Source organism: Drosophila hydei, unplaced genomic scaffold (assembly GCF_003285905.1).
Source record: "Drosophila hydei strain 15085-1641.00,03,60 unplaced genomic scaffold, DhydRS2 tig00008119-arrow-pilon, whole genome shotgun sequence".
Lineage (NCBI taxonomy): Eukaryota > Metazoa > Arthropoda > Insecta > Diptera > Drosophilidae > Drosophila > Drosophila hydei.
Genome location: NW_022045830.1, coordinates 3,342,503 through 3,349,163, shown reverse-complemented (window position 1 = coordinate 3,349,163; position 6,661 = coordinate 3,342,503).

The following is a 6,661-nucleotide window of genomic DNA, read 5'->3' as shown; positions in this document are numbered from 1 at the left end:
GATGGCCATTATCAACACCCAAGACTAAATTGATTAACCAACTTTTGCGGCACGTTAACTTTTACGAGCCAAAGGCGCAACAGGGTTCAAGTGCAGGTCCGACTGCCCCGCCACCGTTGCCTGTAATCTTTGTGAATTATGCACTTTCTCTTGGCCAACTGCACTTGGCCATAGGCGATTGCCGTACTTTGCTGCAGCTTTGCGCCAACTACCTTAGCGTAGCGTAAAAAAAAATATTAACTACTTCAAAAATATAAAGTTACGGGACGCTGATTGCGCGGCGGGTGGTGCGACCACCGAGTAACACCACCCACCCACAGAGCGGATGTGAATTAGAGAAATGCGCATGTGAAACACTTTATTATCGCTTCATATATATATTTATTTTTTTATTTATTTTTTATTTGGTTTTGCGTGCTTCACTTTAATAATTCAAGTGCCCGGCAGTAGCTTAATTAAAGCTTCAAATGTGGGCGTAGCCGCAACTAATGCAACCGAGTGCCGCTCAGTGGAATGCTGCCCACAACTAAATTATGCTGATAAAAATGAGCGCTATGTAAAGTCACGTTAGTTCAAGCGTGGGCAGAGGCGGGACGGGGCGGTGCAGGGCGTGGCGGTGTCCTGCAGAGTGGGCTTTTGAGATATGCACGACTTCCGCTCTGCATCCGGTCCAATGTACGTGAGCCTACATGACCAGCAAAGGGCAACACTGAGTGCGTGTGTGTGTGTCCACAGTTGAATTTGGTTTAGTTGATTTAACTAAATGGCGACAAGTTTAACGAGTGTCACAGATGAGATTCAAAGCGGGCCAAGAGCCACGTACACAGATTGGCCCCAGGACACACACACCCACACATACACACGGACAGACAGATGGACGGGCAGCTGGGCCGTCCGTTCATGTCAGTTGCCATATGCTAAGCTTTGGCCTAAACAAACATGGACACACAGACCTACGCAGAATGGGCCAAGTTTTGAATAGCAAAACGCCCACATATTGAAATAAACGCTTTCATATGTGGCAAAGCTAACAAATTTATAGTTTGGCATCGAATTAGCAAATGCTAAAGCGAAGCGCAGAGAACGGCCTGCAGTAAATGCACTTGAAGAAATTGACAGACTCTAAATCAACACAAGCTGCCAAGGACTTGAAGTCTATATAAATTAATAATAAACTCAAATCTCAGCCTTAATCGTGTTTTGCAATTATTAATAATAATTAAAATAAAATTCAAAAATTAAAAAAAAAAATTTTTAGTTAAATATCGGATTCTTTAAGTCTTCAAATCAAAATATATGCATAAAGTCCTGAAGTATTTGTATCAGATACTAAAGAACAACCCAATTTAGCCATGAGTTAGCTGCCAATACTACTTCCTTAGACATTATACTGTCACTTCACATTTTCGCTCAGTGCACATTGCCAAGCCAATATGGAGAACATATAAAACATGCGACAGCCAAGGCCAAATTCAATATGAACAAATTGTTTGCATATAAGCGCATATACAACACTAAGAAGTGTATGTGTGTGAGAGTGTGTGTGTGAATGTGTGTGAGTTTTATTTGAGTTCTTGCTGTTAGCCTTAAAACTTAAAGCTTTCGTTACGAATGCTTTGCATATTTAAATCTTTTATCCAATGCTATTTAAATAGGATTCGAGCAGCAATTTCTGGTGCGCGATTTGCTTTCAGCTTGTAAAATGTTGATAAATCCTTTTTGTCGCCAGTGAATGCGATTTAAGTAACAATTTCGTGTGTCCTTCGATTGAAATGTCTGTTCTGGCCTTTCATCTGTACAGCACGGCGTATACGCAATGGCGCATTAGCAAGCCAATTTGTTTATTTTCACAATGGCGGATTTTAATTTATTTCATTACACGAAATTAGCTCGCTTATCGCTGACTGAGATCGTAAGCCGTCAACAAGGACAACACTTTGCCAAATTAATGCCAAAGGACACGCAACAAGACACAGCCACAAACAAAGAATAAAAATTGACTGAAATGAAAATAAAAGCTAAAACGACCACAGGCGAGAGTGAAAGGGTGAGAGTGAATAATGAGGCGAAATCAAAATCTCAAAGATGCTGAGAAAGTTCAAATTGCCGCCAGCCGCCAACCGCCATTGAGGCCAGCGGCGGGCCACGCCCCATCGTTCGTCACGTGCATCGCGATAAGCAAAAGGACAATGCGGCGGCCGTGTAGCAAAATGCCTTGGCACGCATCCTTTAAAATCACAGCAGCAAAAGAAAAAAAAAACAAAAAACAAGTATACGCCATGTGGAGCGAAGCAAAAAAACTGCCAGATGAGTTCAAAGTTTGCTGCGGCTGAAGCAGTTGCCGCAATTTTTGGCCACGCCCCCAGCTGAAGGGACCTCCTAGCCAAGTTTTGTCAAACATGCCTTCACTCCCTGCACAGGGTATGATAAGTGAGACAGAGAATAGGTAAAGCAGTTATACTCAAAGCCAAAGCTGCAGATCAGATTATGAAATTATAGAAAAGCAAAAAGATAATCGAATAATTTTGCATACCAGCATGGACAGCAGAGTGCCAGTGAGTCCTTCAAGGGTATTTCGTATTCATCAAGCACAAATCCAACTCTTTTTTTCTAAATGCCAGCTTTTGCTATTTCTTGTTGTTGTTATTTAAGCCAAAGGATTATTTGCTTGGCTTAGTCCTTTGACTGTATGCAGCATGTTTTGTCGTTGGTTTGTTCGCCTTTGCGTCTGAGTCTCCTTTGCGGTTCTTTTGGCCCCAACACGAGTTTATCAGCGGGTACGCGACCTTGGATTTCTATCTGTACATTTTCGAGCTGTATCTTTAACTTTATCTCTGGGTGTCATCTGTCTCTCTCTCTCTCGCACTGTCTGTCTCTACCCCTTCACTCCTCTGAGTGTGTGCTTGTTTGTTTGTTTTTGTTTATTTAGGTCGGCTAAGATTAGAAGGTTTGAGCCGCCTTGGCGCCATAGCCGCTCAGTTAGTTTGGTTTATGGCTTAGCAGCTGTTTTTGGTTTATTAATTTCCCATTAAATTGTGCAATATTTTGTGTTCGTCCTTCGCGTCAAGTGTCTGCGCTGCGTAAAGTAGACAACTACAGTTGCCGTCGGCTGGCGTGGGTGGGCCATTAAAATGTTGATCTCGAATCTGTGGTACAATCTTTATATGCGCATTAAATCCTGGCATATCCAAAAGCTTAAGCAACTTCAGAGCTCATTAAATGGCTCAATTTCGACGCGGCCTTCCATAAAAATGCAAATAGTAAGCGTTAAACCAACTTCCTGTTCCATTTAACAAACAAAAATAAAAGAAAGTATACGAGAGCAAAAAATTGAACCTAAAAAGAATAAAGAAATGAAGCCCCGATAGCAGGCATATTATGGACCTCTATGAGTCTGGGTGATTTTCGGGTTCCGTTCTTAGTCTGGCAACTCAAGCCGCTTTTGCCGCCCTCAGCGCTTTTTTATGCGCCATAGATTTATGAGCTGAGACATGAAATGATGACCCACGTTTCAACTGCTCAACGCTCCGATCTATCTTGCTCGCCACTTTTCAGCGTTCATTCTGCCTGGCCAAACACTTTTTATGGTCCAGCACCTGCGGTCAGCTGCAAAGGGCTAATAAAACTGAATACAGTTTACCAACTGATTTACATAAAACCAAATGCTTCTTTACTCCACACCACTCGACCAGTTACCATTTACCTAGCCGCTTTTCATCAAAAAGTAATTGGATTTCTAGATTTCCTAACGCGACGACAAGTCGACGCCGGTCGGCACTCATTTGATTGCGCCGCAACACCGAACCGAACCCAAAATAAAAACAACAAAAACTATATTAAAATTGAACTGTGAGATAATATCTAAACATAACTTGTGCACTTTATATATACTCTGGAAAACTTTAGATAGTTTAACTTGTTTGTTCTGCTTGGCGAGTAAAAGTTGAATTAGATGAATTCTACAATAAAATAGAATCAGATTGGAAACCAGTTGAGCATGTTAGAGTAACTTAATTTGACTTATTTATGATTATGTTCATAATATTGAATTAAAATATTTACTTCTTTTATCTATTATATTATATTTACCTCTTTTCCATTGTAGACTTTCACCTGCTTGCCTTTGGTCTTTGAAGTCAGCATTTAGCATCAGATTGCAATGGGATGCTAAATTTAAATTATTTTTGTTTTAATTGCTGAGGCAGCAACTGAAAATTACAAAAAAAAAACAGAGGCATTTATATATATATTCTTGTTTATATTTTATATTCAGAAATAGAAATCTAAATCTAAGCCTAAATAGAATAAAAGACATAAAAAGCAAGCTACCCGCAACATATCAGTGCAAACTGTACTCCCATCGTAGCAAACTTTCCAGAAAACTGAGCCACAGAGGAAGACGTAACAGTATTAAGAATACGTAACAGTATTAAGAATACGTACTCAACCCAATTACCAGATGGCTCACTTCAGTTCCACCTCAATGAGGAAATAAACCTTTCAAGTAATCTCACCGTGTCTACACGCAGAGATAAATCTACAAGTCGCTTAGAAATTGTAAAAAAAATTGTATTTTATATAAAAAAAGGGAATCAGGAATACATCTAATAGCTCAAGTTTAATATTCATCAGAAAAAACGAAGCCATCGCTGAAAGATTTGCTGCTTCAGAAGAGTAGGGTATGGTTTTCGCTTGCTAAATTGCATCACGCATTGCTAGCCTGTGTTATATGCTAAGTGCAAGCTATTATTCAATTCCCCAATTGTCCATATACACTTAATACCGCTTAACTATAGCATGTTTTTAATGGGAGCGCCGTTTTATCAAATCGTGACAATCGTGGCTAAAGGTTCACAAATTCTTAAAGCTAATCAAACTTTAAATAGATTATAAAATAGAGATGGTAAAAGTTCTACAAAACAATGATTGTATATCTATAAAAAGAAATTATCTAGCTGATCCCACAGACTAAAGATAACGCCTTACAGTTCGCAGTATAATATATGAAGCAACGTATCTAAAAACCAACTGTGCCCGAACCATCTTGATTGATAATGATATAATTATGTTAGTTTTGCTGAGTATCTCTTAGCCACACACATTCCATATATCATTAAAAAATGTAAAATAAAATCCACAACCGAAAACAATAAATAAAGAAGGGAAAAAACGTAGCATGGACAGAGTACACGGAATTGGTGGCAATTGTTGGCAGTTGTGGCACGCGAGTGCCACGCCCATCATGAATGTGTGTCCACCCACACCTGGTTAATGCACCGTTAGCCCCAAAATGGCCGCCGGCTGTTGGTCAATGCGGCCAGGTTGGCGTCACCGACTTTTTCATTATATAGAACTTTTTTTTGCTTTTGTGATGCTTTTTTTTTGTACTTTGCGGCTGCTTTGTTTTGGCTCGTGTCCCTTTTTTCGCTTACGCCATTCTCGTTTATTTATTAGCAATTTTATTAGCTATGAATTTGTTTGTTTTTATCGTAAAAATGAGACCCCGCCGCAGAGCCAGCCGCAGAATACAAACAAAAACAAACCCGACTAGCCTGGCCCGCCCACAACTTCTGCTTCAGCTCTTGCTCCTGCCTCACCTTTAGCCAATTTCACTTGCAGCGCTCTCAAAGGGTATCTGATTGTTGTTGTTGTTGTTGTTTGTGCTGGCCAAATGAATGTGATTTATATTTTCAATAATGAAAGTGACTGCCGCCGCAGCCAGTTCCGGTTTCCGTCTGCTTTTAAAACATTTAAATTTAAATATTTTTCTATGCCTTGATTTATTATGCTGGCCTGCAAATGTTTTTCCTATGTCGGCAGCGTGGGCGAGGGCGAGGGCGTGGACGTTGCTGTGCTCGTTTTACGCCCGAGCACACAAAAGATGTGACTGGCGGCGCAATTATTTGTCTTGACTTGTCAGCCAAGGTGATTAAAAGTTTGCCAGCCTTTCTCACACCCTCCCAAGCTAAAAATGAACAAAAATACTCCGAAATGGGGCAGATAATGCGGCAGATTTTTGTGGCATGATAATCACTAGGTGGCACAAGGTGTACGAAAAGGATCACAACCCAAATCAAATTTTACAATTTACTTTTTCAGTACAACTGGTTAGAGTCTTGTGCTGAGCTCGGCATTAATACAAGACAAAGGCTAGAGGAAAATGGAAGAAGAAGAGCAGGATAAAGCTAAAATTTAATAGATGAAAGTATGTTACTCGATACTCTTTAATAGATATGTACGAATTTATATGTATTTAAATTTTTAAAAGATTATCTCCCAATTCAAAGAATTGTTATATATAAATATGTTTTTTTTTAGAATTACACAGCTTTTAATCACAATAAAATACAGAAATATATTTTAGATAACAATGAAACGAGCTTTATTGGATAACAAATTGTATGACATTAATGTTTAAATACAAGTTCGATCATTATGTTTACAAATCATAAACTGAAATACTATTTTTCACAATCATCACAATCATTACCATAATAGTTTTTGAAGACATATGAACCAATCACTCCGCCAGCCCGTAAAGCGCACAAAACAGGATATAATATAATGATGTTTCAGCAAAATCTAGTGGATTATCCTCATATCAAATGCGACAATTCTGCCTATTTACTTAATGGGCTTCCCCTTATTGACATTATATATG